Genomic DNA, 14,541 nt, shown 5'->3' with positions numbered 1-14,541 from the left:
GTATTTGAGTGTGAATACAAAACATTCTTTATATACAGGATCCTCATGCTATCATGCACTAAAACTGTGATGACACCATGATATTGATAACTAATAATAATGCATATCACTTATATCCTCCTTGATTCCCATAGATCTCAAGTATATGACAAAAACTGGCAAGCATTATTGGCTTCCCAGAGGTCTAAACCAGTTATATAATTTGAGCATGGTCACACAGTGAATCAGGTGAAACTCAGAATGTATTTCTGGACTGCTTTGAAAATCCCCAAAATGTCCTTTCTTGATCTGTTAATAATAATTGTTTTGATTTACTGTTGAAAATTGTATACCTAGGATAAAATGTTCTTAATTCTACAAGTGTGTGTGGTAGAGTTGCTCAACATATTTTATTCAAAACTGACTTTGATAGAAAATTGGGTTTTTAATTACATGGAATCTATTCCAAAGACTGTCTGTTTTTCATGGGAAATGTTGACTTTTTTTGTCAAAAAAGAGGAACTGAGAACATAATAGGGTAGTTTTTTGTTTCGTTTTTGGTTTTTTGAAGTGAAGTTTAAAAATATCACAAAAAAGTCCAAATATTGAATTTTTATTTTGTTTCCATCAAAATTTACCATGGGGAAAATATTCTGACCAGGGACAATTTAAAAATCAATGTGGTACTCATGTACTCATGTCTGTGCATGCTTGTTTACCTAAGCTGTACAACTTCTGACTATACCTTTTTCCTTTTTCATTACCTTTTTTCATTGTAAATACTGTTTAAAATAAATCTTTGAAAACTGCATGAGAGAGAATTTAAAGACTAACAAAACATGTAGATATTATCATGAGCTTCAGATGACCTGAAGAAGTGGGTTGTGCCCATGAAAGCTCATGAAACCATCTATATGTTTTGTTAGTCTTTATAGTGCTGCTAGAATATTTGTTGTTTTTTTAAGTTTTTCTTGTTAGAGACTAACTCGGCTACCCCTCTGAAGCTTTTGAACATGCAAGGCACGGCATACAGCTGTATGGAGTGGAAATCCATGAACTACACAAAGATATTCATACAGATCCAAACAGACATCATCTTTCTTTCCAAGCGCAAGATCATATCTAAGGGACTGAGGGTGAAAAGACCTCTGCAGTCTATGTATCCCACAGACTACAGCCAGAGATTATGCCACACTCTCACAAAGAAACTCAGGAACAACCTTATCAGCATTTTATACAACAAACAGAAGAAAATCAAGGAGGAGCTCTCACCATTAGAAGCTATCATAAAAAACCAAACTTCCACACACACTTCATCTTTTCCAGAATTTACTAAAATTCAACAAACCACTTACCAGGAGTTTTCTATCTGGTACTCAAGATACACAAACCTGGAAATCCTAAACAACCCATCGTCTCAAGCATTGGCCCATTTTACTAAAGAAGCATTGTTTGTATCATAAAATACATTCCAAAATATATGTACAGCACGATTTTATTCACGGTAGTTGCTGCTTTTCTTAAAGCTTCAGATCTTTGATTCATATTATCCAAAAGAATCTCAATTTCCATTTATAAAATGTTCCTAATATTCACAGTTCGAGAGAAAAAAACTTGGATGATAATCGCAAAATCATCTCATGAGAAGCAGCAATTTATAGTGGTTCAGTTTTGCAGTTTCACCAAGCCCAGATATTTAATGAGTCATGCCATCCAAAATTTGTGAAACTGGTTTAAAAATAATGAGACTTTAAACATAATAAATATGGGGATCTTTTTGTTTTCCTTCTGGTGCTGGAACCTTCCAGGGTCATATTTTCAGGCTGTTTCCTATAACCATAAGGGCTAGGCATTTTCTTTTTGTAATTAAAGCTGAGCTTTTCAGCTAATAAGGTTTCTGCAGCTTTCAGAAAAAACACCAAATATCATGAGAATGTGAGACTTTTGATGAAAGAGCAAGACCTGACAACAATGGTGATGTATCATTTTTTTAAAAGCTATGTCTCTGTTACTCTCTAAGTCATAAGAAAAACAAAACAGGCAGCTTTTTTGATGAAGAAAGATTCATTTTGTTTGCTAGCATAAGTCTGATCCTTTTATTTCATTTAATTGGAGGTTCACTTTGATTTCATTAGCTATCGGATCAGGTTCTTTATGCAATAATATAGTCTATGCTATAAATATCTAGCTCCATGTGTGTGTGCGTGTGCATGTGTATGTATATATATATATATATATATAGAGAGAGAGAGAGAGAGAGAGAGATCCTAATGTTTGTATATACATGCATCTGTCTGTGTGTCTGTCCATCCATCTGTCTGTCTGTGAGTCTGTTTGTTCAAGAACTCCTCCTAAGGTGGCTCTAAAGGTAAGTGATAGAGCCACCACATTTGCTATGTAACTTTCTCTTATCATAACTTAAACCAAGTCAGGGTTTGGTTGTGCCAAGATAAGGGAGTGTGATTCTGTCTATCAAATGGAAAGGGCGGGACACCATTATACTCATGAATGATCAAAGGAGACCAGCAGTTCAGAGGACAGTTATACCCCTGAATTACCACAGGAGGGTAGCAAGCATGGGATACAGTTACATCACAGAAGGGCAGCAAGTACTCTAACTCCGGAGATCAGCTGCTGGTAGGCAGCATGGCTTCCACTACTCAGACCTCTATGACCTCCCTGGAGAGCAGCTTGCAAATAGACTGCATTGTCCCCCCTCACTCACCCCAGGCCAGCCCAGGGGAGAATCCAGTGGGCATCCCCACCCCCTTCTCTGAGCCCCCCCATTCCCTCCACTGAGCCCCCCCCCACACCTCCCAACTCCCAGTCCTGATGCCTGCACCCCTACCTCCTGCTCTGAGCCCCTCCTCACCCCTAATCTTTACTTCTGTATCCCACCCCCAAACACACCACTTCCTTGAAGGATTTGAGCAATGCCACAGGAGGTCAATATTGTTTAGCAGCATTACCAACTCTTCCACTCCTTACTGGGCTCTTAGAAGAGAGTTAGGGTAAATTATAGGTAAATAATAGCACAGAACCCTAAGAACCAGGTCCAGTGTCTGTAAACAAACTTTATGGGTCCATAGGAAACTTGGTCACACCTACCAGCTACCTAAAATCGTGCCAGCTGGACCATGGACATTTCTGGACTAAAGAGTGCTGTGTTACAGAGGTTAAACCTGTATAATTTAAAACCTTAAACTCATTATAGTCACTTCTAACATGTGACTTCTAAAATGTTACTACTGCAAGACAGGCCCAAAAGAGAAAACAACAGAATTCCACTTGTCATCATCTAGGGTGTGTCTAAACTACAGGGTTTTGTTGACAAAACTGGCCTTTTGTCAATAAAACTATACCTGCATCTACACTACCGCTGAGTTCTGTCAACATAACATCTACGGAATTCAGCAGTTTTGTCGATGGCTATAAACCTCATTCTATGAGGAATAACGCCTTTTGTCAACAGAGTTCTGTCGACAGAAGGCGTTATTACATCTACACTGTCCTTTGCATCTACACTGTCATGTTGACAAAATATTGTAGTCTAGATGTACCCCTACAGTCCACAACTTAAACACCTCCAATGCATTATCAACAATCTACAAACTATCCTGGAAAATGACCCCTCACTCTCAGCGGCCGTGGGAGAAAGGATAGTTCTCACCTACAGACAACCCCCTAAACTCAAACAAATTCTTTCCAGTAACCACACAACACACCTTCATCATCCAGGAACCCACCCCTGCAATCAGCCCAGGTGCCAACTCTGTCCACACTTCTACACCAGCAATTTCATCACTGGTCCCAACCACATCAGTCATCAAATCAGAGGCTCATTTAACTGCACATCAACTAATGTGATCTATGCCATCAAATACCAAAAATGCCCCATTGCCATGTATATTGGCCAAACTGGATAGTCTCCACAGGAAAGAATTAATGGATACAAATCAGATATCTGAAAAGGCAATAGACAAAAACCTGTTGGAGAACACTTTAATCTGATCCTCATTCATGGATCTCCAAGTCACCATTTTGTTTCAGGCCAATTCCACAAGCCAAATAGACAGAGAAGGGTTGGAACTTAACTTCATTCACAAGTTTAATTCTTAGGTAAATGGTATGAACCAGGATATTGGCTGGATTGCACATTATCTTCCACATCCTAATGACTTAACCAACCAAGCTAACAATGGAGGTGCTAATTGTTCTTATCAGCTTCTTGTAACTATTTGAACTATTTACTCACTGTCTCTCTTTTATCTCTTTCCCACCCCCTTCCCTTATTTATTCTTGGATCTGGACTTCTAATCATAGAATCATAGAACTGGAAGAGACCTCAGGAGGCCTTCAAGTGCAGTCCTCTGCTCAAGGCAGGACCAATCCCAACTAAATCAACCCAACCAGGGCTTTGTCAAGCAGAGACTTAAAAATCTCTAGGGATGGAGATTCCACCACCTCCCTAAGTAACCCATTCCAGTGCTTCACCACCCTCTTAGTGAAATAGTTTTTCCTAATACCCAACCTAGACCTCTTCCACTATAACTTGAGACCATTGTTCCTTGTTCTACCTTCTGTCACTATTGTGAACAGCTTTTCTCCATCCTCTTTGGAACCTCCCTTCAGGAAGCTGAAGGCTGCTATCAAATCCCCCCTCACTTTTCTCTTCTGCAGACTAAACAAACCCAAATCCCTCATCTTCTCCTCATAGGTCATGTGCTCCAGTCCCCTAATCATTTTGGTCCCGCTCTGCTGGACCCTCTCCAATGCATCCACATCCTTTCTATAGAAGGAGGCCCAGAACTGGACACAATACTCCAGAGGTGGCCTCACCAGAGCCAAAGAAAGGGTAATAATCACTTCTCTAGGTCTACTGGCAATGCTGCTCCTAATGCAACCATATATGTCATTAGCCTTCTTGGCTACAAGGACACACTGTTGACTCATATCCAGCTTCTCATCCACAGTAATCTCCAGGTCCTTTTCTGCAGAACTGCTACTTAGCCAGTCCATCCCCAGCCTGTAACAAAGCTTGGGATTCTTCCATCCCAAGCGCAGGATTCTATACTTGTCCTTGTTGAACATCATCAGATTTCTTTTTGCCCAATCCTCCAATTTGTCTAGGTCACTCTGGGCCTTATGCCTGCCCTCCAGCATATCTACCTCTCCCCCAGCTTAGTGTCATCTGCAAACTTGCTAAGGGTGCAATCCATCCCCTCATCCAGGTCATTAATAAAGATATTGAACAAAACCGGTCCTAGAACAGATCCTTGGGACACTCCACTAGAAAATAACCACCAACTTGACATCGAGCTGTGGATCACTATTCACTGGGCCCAACCTTCTAGCCAGCTTTCTATCCATCTTAAAGTTCATTTATCCAATCCATATTTCCTTAACTTGCTGACAAAAAGGGTACGTCTACACTAGCCCCCTAGTTCAAACTAGGGAGGCTAATGAGGGCAACCAAAATTGCTAATGAAGTGAGGGATTTAAATATCCCGTGCTTGATTAGCAGATTCCCGGCTGGTTAAACTTCATTCCACAAAGACTAACAGTTAATTCGAACTAAGGAGTTTATCTTGGAATCCCACTTCTCTGCCACATATAGACGCGGGCAGTTACTTTGGGCGAGTCAGTTTCCAAAATGGTGACTGGCCGGGAATATGCTAATCAAGTGCGACATATTTAAATTCCATGCTTCATTAGCAATTTTGGTCGTCATCATTAACCTCCCTAGTTCAAACTAGGGTGCTAGTGTAGACACACCCAAATATTGTGGGAGACCGTATCAAAATATTGTGGGAGATCATATCAGACCAGCTTAACCACAAGATCTTGCATGATCTAAAAATAAAAAAGAAGTCATATAAAAACAGAAAGAGGGACAAATTACAAAGAATGAATATAGGCAAACAACTCAGGAATGCAGGGGCAAGACTAGAAAGACAGAGGCACAAAATGAGCTCAAACTAGCTACGGGAATAAAGGGAAACAAGAAGACTTTTTATAAATACATTAGAAGCAAGAGAAAGACCAAAGGGTAGGTCCACTGCTCAGTGAAGAGGGAGAAACATTAACAGGAAACTTGGAAATGGCAGAGATGCTTAATGACTTCTTTGTTTCGGTCTTCACCGAGAAGTCTGAAGGAATTCCTAACATAGTGAATGCTAGTGGGAAGAGGGGAGGTTTATAAGATGAAATAAAAAAAGAACAAATTAAAAATCACCTAGAAAAGTTAGATGCCTGCAAGTCACCAGGGCCTGATGAAATGCATCCTAGAATACTCAAGGAGCTTATAGAGGAGGTATCTGAGCCTCTAGCTATCATCTTTGGAAAATCATGGGAGACAGGAGAGATTCCAGAAGACTGGAAAAGAGCAAATATAGTGCCCATTTACAAAAAGGGAAATAAGAACAACCCAGGAAACTACAGACCAGTCAGTTTAACTTCTGTGCCAGGGAAGATAATGGAGCAAGTAATTAAGGAAATCATCTGTAAACACTTGGAAGGTGGCAAGGCGATAGGGAATAGCCAGCATGGATTTGTAAAGAATAAATCATGTCAAACCAATCTGATAGCTTTCTTTGATAGGATAACGAGTCTTGTGGATAAGGAAGAAGTGGTGGATGTGGTATACCTAGATTTTAGTAAGGCATTTGATATGGTCTCGCAATATATTTTTATCAATAAACTAGGCAAATACAACTTAGATGGGGCTACTATAAGGTGGGTGCATAACTGGCTGGATAACCGTACTCAGAGAGTAGTTATTAAAGGTTCACAATCCTGCTGGAAAGGTATAACTAGGGGGGTTCCGCAGGAGTCTGTTTGGGGACAGGCTCTGTTCAATATCTTCATTAACAATTTAGATATTGGCATAGAAAGAATGCTTATTTAGTTTGCAGATGATACCAAGCTGGGTGGGGTTGCGACTGCTCTGGAGGATAGGGTCATAATTCAAAATGATCTAGACAAATTGGAGAAATGGTCTGAGGTAAACAGGATGAAGTTTAATAAAGACAAATGCAAAGTGCTCCACTTAGGAAGGAACAATCAGTTTCACACATACAGAATGGGAAGTGACTGTCTAGGAAGGAGTACTGCAGAAAGAGATCTAGGGGTCATAGTACACCACAAGCTAAATATGAGTCAACAGTGTGGTGCTGTTGCAAAAAAAAAAAAAAAAAAAAGCGAACATGATTCTGGGATGCATTAACAGTAGTGTTTTGAGCAAGACACGAGAAGTCATTCTTCCGCTCTACTCTGCGCTGATTAGACCTCAATTGGAGTATTGTGTCCAGTTCTGGGCACCACACTTCAAGAAAGATGTGGAGAAATTGGAGAGGGTCCAGAGAAGAGCAACAAGAATGATTAAACATCTAGAGAACATGACCTATGAAGGAAGGCTGAAAGAATTGTCAAGTATCAGAGGGGTAGCCGTGTTAGTCTGAATCTGCAAAAGCGACGAGGAGTCCTGTGGCACCTTATAGACTAACTGAAGTGTAGGAGCATAAGCTTTCGTGGGCAAAGACCCACTTCGTCAGATGCATGTGACATGCCCACGAAAGCTTATGCTCCTACACTTCAGTTAGTCTATAAGGTGCCACAGGACTCCTCGTCGCTTTTGAAAGAATTGTGTTTGTTTAGTTTAGAAAAGAGAAGACTCCGGGGGTACATGATAGCCATTTTCAGGTATCTAAAAAGGTATCATAAGGAAGAGGGAGAAAACTTGTTCATCTTGGCCTCTGAGGATAGAACAAGAAGCAATGGGCTTAAACTGCAGCAAGGGAGGTTTAGGTTGGACATTAGGAAAAAGTTCCTAACTGTCAGGGTAGTTAAACACTGGAATAAATTTCCCAGGTAGGTTGTGGAATCTCCATCTCTGGAGATATTTAATAGTAGGTTAGATAAATGTCTATCAGGGATGGTCTAGACAGTATTTGGTCCTGCCATGGGGGCAGGGGACTGGACTCGAAGACCTCTCAAGGTCCCTTCCAGTCCTAGTATACTATGATTCTATGATTCTATGTAAAGCTTTGCTAAAGTCAAGCTTTTCACAGTCAAGGTATATCACATCCACTGACTTTCCCGTATCCATAGAGCTAGGGGAAGTGGGTTGTGCCCTCCAAAGCTCATGATACTATCTACGTTTTGTTAGACTTTAAGATGCTACTACTATTTGTTGTTTTTTAAGTTTTTCCTGTTATAGACTAACTCAGCTATCCCTCTGAAACTACTTTCAGATTTTGTTTTGTATTTTTGGCTCATGTTCACATCTGTTTATAAGGGAAATTGCAGCTGCAAATTATATCCTCAAACCTTTGTTATGTTTGGCTAGAGATAAACAGTTCTGTTGGGCAGCCAACCATTTATACTGTTGCTATAGTCCACTAAAATTAATAATGTAATGGCTGATAGTCAATAAAATATTGTTACTTTTAAGTGGTAAATTACTGCCACTAGGGAAGTCATTTATCTTCCAAACATAGCTCTTAGAAATAATTTAAATGTTAGGCACCAGAAAAAGCTGTTCAGCACATCAAGACTTCCACTTTTAATATATATTCTCCTCTAGGATGGTAATGAACTATTTTCAGCAACCCCTAAGTGCCTTTGCCAAAGTAAGAAAACTTTATGTTTTTTGCAGTGCCAATGCTGTTAATTTCTATCTATCTATCTATCTATCTATCTATCTATCTATCTATCTATCTATCTATCTATCTATCTATCTATCTATCTATCTATCTATCTATCTATCTATCTATCTACCATAGCTTTAAGGGCATGTCTACACAGCAGTGTTATTTCGGAAAAATGGATGTTATTCTGAAATAACTATGGGAGTGTCTACACAGCAAGCTCATTCTTTCTAAATAATATTGAAATAATGGGCCTTTTATTCTGGATTCTGTAACCCTCATTTTATGAGGAATAACGCCTACTCCAAAATAACTATTTTAGACAGAGCAGCTCGAGTTATTTTGAAATAAGAGGCCTTTAGGTCTTCCCACAGGTTCCCTGCTGGCCACTCTCACCACACTCATCAGAACTCTGTAGTCCCCCTTCCCCCACTGGCTTTAAAGGTGCAACCACAGGGGAAAGTGCTTGTGGCACAAGGCAGGCCCTGACAGCCCCGAGCTACGGAGTAGCAGCCTGCACAGCTTTTGGCGACACCATGAGTGACCCCGTTGCACCCAATGAGCCCTGCGTGGCAGCAAAGTAGCCAACAGCCAGCTCCCAGAACCCTGCTTAGAGACTAAAGAGGAGTGCACCTTCCTGGACTGGGGCAGAGATTCTAAATCTCTGAGGTCTGAGGAGATGAGGCAAATCTCCAGGATCTCCGTACTAGGCGTAGGAATGCAAATGTCTATGGCCAAATGGCTGATAGCCTGGGTAACAAGGGCCACATACACACCCAGGAGCAGGTGCACATGAAGGTCATGGAGCTGAGGCAGGCCTATGCCAAGGCAAGAAGCGCTGCTCCCACTCAGGGGCAGCACTGCAGGACTGCCCATATTACTCCCAGTTCCACTATATCCTAGGGGGCAGATCAGTCCCTTCTCCGCCCTTCACCCACCCCAGTTGTGGACTCAGGGCTGGAGATGACTGTCGTTGCCCTTTCAAGGGGCAGAGCCAGTGTGGAGGACAAGGACGAGGAGGCCAGCAGCATTTCAATGCCCACTAACCAGAAGGTCATGCTTGCCCTGGAACAGGTACCCTCCCCCCAAGATGTCTCCTAGGCATTGTCTGAAGGCAGGGAAGGCCCATCAGGTAAGCACCATTACTTTTCCTAGACAGTCAGGGGTGGAAGTGGTGGGTGGCGAGGGGACATGGACACACACACACAGCAGTGCCTCACATGGCACACTTCTGCACTCTCGGGGCAGCATCCACTCCTAGGGACAGTGCAGCGAGGCAGAGGAGCATCTGCCGCTCACACACACCTTCTTCCAACACCCTGCTCGCCAAGGTTCAGCCGGATGAGGAGGCAATGGAACCTCTCTTTCCAATGACCAAAGGTGCCCTCCACATCAATGTGAATCATGCTAAGCCTGGTATTAAAATGTGCCTTGGTGAGGTCAAGGTGTTCAGTGTAGGGCTTCACTAGCCAGGGGAGCAGAAGGTAGGCTGCATCCCCTACAATGCACATCAGCCTGCCCACGTCCCTGACCCTGATGTTGCGGTCAGGGAAAAAAGTGCCAGCTTCTGGAAGGGGCTGGAGTTTTGGAAGACACATGTGTCTTGCACCTTCCCCAAACACCTGATATAGATGTCCGTGAACTGTATGCAGTGGTCTACAAGGATCTACAGGACCATCTAAAAGCACCCCTTGCGGTTGATATATTTAGATGCCTGGTGGTTGGGGTCCCGGATGGGGATATGTGTGCCATCAATAGCGCCACACAATTGAGAAAGCCCATGGTGGTAAAGCTGGTGCTGATGGGATCTACATCTCTCAGTTTGAGGACCCTGCACAGCAAGATGGTGTTGATGGCCCGCACCACCTGCAGGAGACACACAGAGAATCATAGGGTTTCCAAAGCCCTTGGGAGGTTCCTGAGCCAAAGCCCCTTCCTCCACCCCCACACGCACATGAAGTAATCCGAACTTGCCCCATCTTTCAGCAGGACTTTTTGAAGGTGACTCAAAAACCTCCCAGGGAGGGGGCTTTCACCCCCCAAACACACACACTTCCCTAGGGAATCCCTTTCCAGCAGTTCATCACCCTCTTGGGACAATAGCCTGAGAAGTCGATCCCCCCACACCGAACTGGTTCCCAAGAGAGCGGTAGCTGTCCAGAGTGGCAAGCTTCCAAATGGCGATGGCTACCCACTTATAGAGGGGGATGGTGGGTCCCATGTGTGTGTCCCTTTGCTTGAGGGCAGGGGCAAGCTTCTCACACAGCTCCAGAAAGGTGTCTTTCTTCATCCAGAAATTCTGGAGCCACTACCGGTCGTCTCACTACTCCATGATGATCTGGTCCCACCAGTTGGAACTGGTGTCCAGTCGCCAGAGGCGGCAGTGCATGATGTGCATGGGAAGGCAGGGTAGAGCTGAATGAGCAACACCTACAGGGAAGTGAGGAGTGCTGCAATGAGCTGCAGGTCCTTTCCTGCAGGGTCATGAAGGCAGCCCGCAAAAACTGAATCAGGAGGTGCAGCATGAGAAGTAAGAGTTGCTTGGAGGCAGGTCTGGCTCCATGGCAGGATTACTGCGGTGTTCGTTCATAAGGGCAACCAGAGAAGGCAGTGGAATGGGTGCTGTCCCTCAAGGAGGTAGTCAAAGGAGAAGAGCCTGAGACACGACTGTACAGGGGGATCCCTTTAAGCACAAGCCTCAGTCTTAGGTAACAGCTATTGGAAGTGACTGCTGTCCTGATGCCCTGCCTGAAGTGCTTCTGGGCAGCCTTAAATGCGAATGAGCATGGACGCTTTATTTTGAAATAAGCTATTTCAGAGTATTTCTTCTGAAATAGCTTATTCCGAAAGAAGCGTACAGTGTAGATGTGCCCTAACATGAAGCTAGCTAGCTAGATAGATAGATCATTCAATTTCATGTTAAAATGATCATAATTGTCATCTTAACAGCAATGGGTGATTATTTGGCTTTTAAAGCAAAATTATCCAAACCATCTGGGAATTTTTCTCTCCCCACTTTCCATGAGAGCATCAAATCATTCTTCCTTTCTTTTAACCCCAAGGGTAACATACCATTTTCTTCAGCACTGCAACATTTTTCCAACTCTCTTGGCATGGTCCCCAGTCTATTCCTTCTGGGTATGTCTACACTAGGATGGTAATGTAGGCAACCGGAGTTACAAATGAAGCCCGGGATTTGAATTTCCTGGGCTTCATTTGCATAAAGCCGGGCACCGCCATTTTTAAATGTCCGCTAGTGCGGACTCCGTGCCGCGCGGCTACACGCGGCATGGACTAGGTAGTTCGGACTAGGTTTCACCAGGAGTAACGGTAGTTCGGACTAGGAAGCACTCCCTCTTATCCTCTGTTTTGTGTGTTAGTCTCCTTCTGCAGGTTGTGAGAGCCATCAATTCCATCCTGCTGCACAGGGTCATCCGCCTGGAAGACGTGGACCCGATCGTGGCTGGATTTGCCATAGGTGGGACCCTCATCCTGATCCGCACACCTTAACATCGAGCAGCCCAGTAGTGGGGATGCTGAAAGTTACCTGTCTGACTCTCCTCTGAGGCTGGACGCAGGACTCTATCTCTGGGAACAGAGGACCTGATCAGTGATAAGGGAGGGAGACCACAGCTAGGAGTGGGTTCAGAGGCAGGAGTACAGCCCCAGACAGGGGCTGGCAGTCAGGGTCTCACGTGCAGGACCAGGAACAAAACTTCGGTCATGGGACCAGGAAAAAGGCCCTAGACATAGAATCAGTGGTTAGGAAGTGGGGTGGGAGTCCCAGAGCAGAGCCCTGGGTGTGGAGCTGGCAATGCGGTGGGCCATGGGAGTGGGGGATGGGGCCTGTTGCCGGGCCTTGCATGCTGGGCCAGCAGCCAGAACCTGGTGAGGGGTTGGGGAGCAGATTGTAGATGGAAGACCAGGAGCAGGGCATAGGTGTAGGAAGCACCCCAGCTTTTATGCACAGAGCCAGTGGCTGAGGAGCATATCATAGGGCCAGCAGTCTCATGTGAAACCTGGGGGTGCTGAAGTATGCCCTTCTCCCCTACTTCCTGAGCGCAGGGCTGACTTATCCATTAGGCACAGTAGGCACAGTGCTTAGGGCCCACGATACTTTTAGGGGCCCACAAAAATGTTTTAATTTCTTTTAAAATCAGAAGAAAAAACATAACTTTTAGGGTAGAAGAAAATGTTTTAATTTTTTTCTCACATCAGAAAAAAATGAAACTTTTAGGGCCCACGAAAATCTATTAAATTTTGCTTAAAACATAAAAAAAATAAAATGTTGAAGTATTTAAAGTTATATCAAAAATAATTGTTAAGAATGATATTTCAGGGCTCGTCGAACTGCGGCGAGGCCCGCTTGCCAGCCACACTGTCCGGCAATCTGCGCAGGCGCAGATCATTCTGTGCATGCGCAGATCACCTGAACCCGGCTCTTCTGGGTTGCAATCTACTCGCCATCGGTGAGTAGATTGCATTATTTGTCGAGCCTGGATATTATTATGGTGGGAGCGGCCTACGAAGGCAAAAGTGCCTAGGGCCCATAAAAGTCATAATGTGGTCCTGCCTGAGCCTTTGGATGTTGTTGTTATTTAGCAATTGCAAGCAGTTTAACTATAAGGTCCCATGTACTACGGCTCAAGAGGTGGATTTCACCCTTCCAAGATAGAGGAGACAATTCTAGGAATGCAGTTTACTCTGAAAAATGGGAGAAAGCAGAGTCACAGTGGCATTTTCAGACAGTGCTATCTATGGAGCGGTCGCACCGCCATATATCTGCACTAATTTAATCATATTCACTTGTGGATGCTTACTTTCACGCTCAGTGGACAGTAGCTTTTTGAGGTTTTTTTCTGTAATAACTGAAGCTAATCTAAGTTTAGTGAGATAATACAAGCCATTTTCAAGGTTAACCTGAGACTAATATTAGAGTGTTACTGTAAGTTAAGTTGACTTAGTGCTTATGCTGAACACATTCCATTGCAAGATGACCTACTATTTTGCACCCACTAAGAAAATCACTCTTGTCACCACGCTTTGCAATTTTCTTACATCATCATCTGACATTTGCTTTGCTTTTCTGGTTAAAACTATAGATTGGAGGACAATTGACAGGAGGCCCAGTACCTACTTTTCCCCACAGGAAACTCTGTGTAAGGGTCTAGTCTTCAAACCGAGTAAATGCACAGTGATTTAGGTAATGGGCAGTACAGTTTGTCTAGTGAAAAGTAAATTGAACATCCACTGTCTTCAGAAACAGAAAAGGGAGCAACACCTCAGAATAAGAGGACACTGCTGTGAAGATGGACGTGTTTTATGGACCCCCTCTTTACTTCTTCAAGGCTACAAGCGAATGGAACCTTTGGCAACCTAATGGATGTCAGTCACAGACACAGCAGGGGCCTGTAAGATTTTATTGAAACCCATAAATTACACCTGTAAAAATGTAAAGAGCAACAGTCAACCATCAACTTCTCTATTACTCTCTCATGGGCCCTCTTTTAGGGTAGAATATAGAAATTTTAACAGGAATTATTAACTTAAAAATAGCAGCAAGTTAATAATTTAATCATTTTATACTCATTTAAACCTTATCCTGCAATCAAATCTTTGTTTACTATGAAGAGGACAGTAACAATTGTTCTCCATGTTCACCCCACGTAAGACAAAAATAATCAGCTTAATATATAGCAAAGGAGATTTAGGTTAAATATTAGAAAAAATGCTTGTCTAACTATGGGTACCTCTATACTGCAAGCTTCTTTCAGAATAAGCTATCCCGGAAGATATCTTCTGGAAAAGGTTATTTTGAAATAAAGCATCCACAGTACAGGGAAGCCTCAAAATTAGTCCAAGGCAGGCTCCCCTAATGTGGACGCGCTATGTCAATTTAGAGCCCCAGGAGGCA

Source organism: Pelodiscus sinensis, chromosome 2 (genome assembly GCF_052426305.1).
Source record: "Pelodiscus sinensis isolate ZL-2025 chromosome 2, ASM5242630v1, whole genome shotgun sequence".
Taxonomy (NCBI): Eukaryota; Metazoa; Chordata; order Testudines; family Trionychidae; genus Pelodiscus; species Pelodiscus sinensis.
This window is presented reverse-complemented; position numbering follows the sequence as displayed.